Genomic DNA, 876 nt, shown 5'->3' with positions numbered 1-876 from the left:
CTTAAAGAAGCACAACACCAAAGCACAACCATTCCTCTTTACAGGGCTGATGGGTTTTACAGATTCAAGTTTTCATTATGTGCAAGTTCTTGGAGATATATCTCCAATAGTTTCAGAAGTATAAAATATTTTCACCAGAAGGAAACTAATGGACAACTGCCCTATTTCCTCCTGTTTTACTGGAGCCTGCTTTGCTTCAGCAGAAACGTTTTTTGGGTACTCACTCACTATCTCCTCTGGATAGGGCTGAAAATGCCAGAATTGGAAGGAAGTATTCACAGATACATCCCCCTGGCAGAGATTCATGGGATAAAGAAAAGAAGAAAAAAACCACAGGGCTTTCTTCGTTTTCTAGAGGTTAGAAGCCTGCAAAACTTGGAGGTTATCAGGCTGCAGAGCTGACAGCGATGGCTGAGGCTGGGAGTGTCACTGAGCAGGGCACGGGGGTGGCATCAGTCACCCCGAATCCCCAGGATGGAATCATGGGTGGCCTATCTCGGCAGCACAGCAAATGGGTGGGACTTAGCTGCGACACGGGCTCGTTTCATAACCTCATTAGAAGTCTGCTCTCGATAAAAAAAAATATTAGCGAGCTGTAGCTGCGCTGCGGGAGCGCTGTCACCCACGGATCCCACAGCACAGCACAGCGCGGTCCTTACACGGCCACGCAGCTGCAGAAAGGGGCACGGATGGGAAAATACAAGCGGCGAGGTGTTTGTAACTCAGAAATATCGGCGCTGGTTTCGGTGCAGACACACAGCCCGTGAGGTTCTGCAGCGCTTCCTGAGCCAGACCCGACTCCTCCCGAGCCCTCAGCGGTGCCAGGGCGGCTCGGTGCCCGCCGCCGCCAGGCCCCACCTCCCCACGGACCTTGAG

This window comes from Geospiza fortis, unplaced genomic scaffold (assembly GCF_000277835.1).
Source record: "Geospiza fortis unplaced genomic scaffold, GeoFor_1.0 scaffold145, whole genome shotgun sequence".
NCBI lineage: Eukaryota > Metazoa > Chordata > Aves > Passeriformes > Thraupidae > Geospiza > Geospiza fortis.
The sequence above is the reverse complement of the archived record's forward strand: the minus strand, read 5'-3'. Positions refer to the sequence as shown.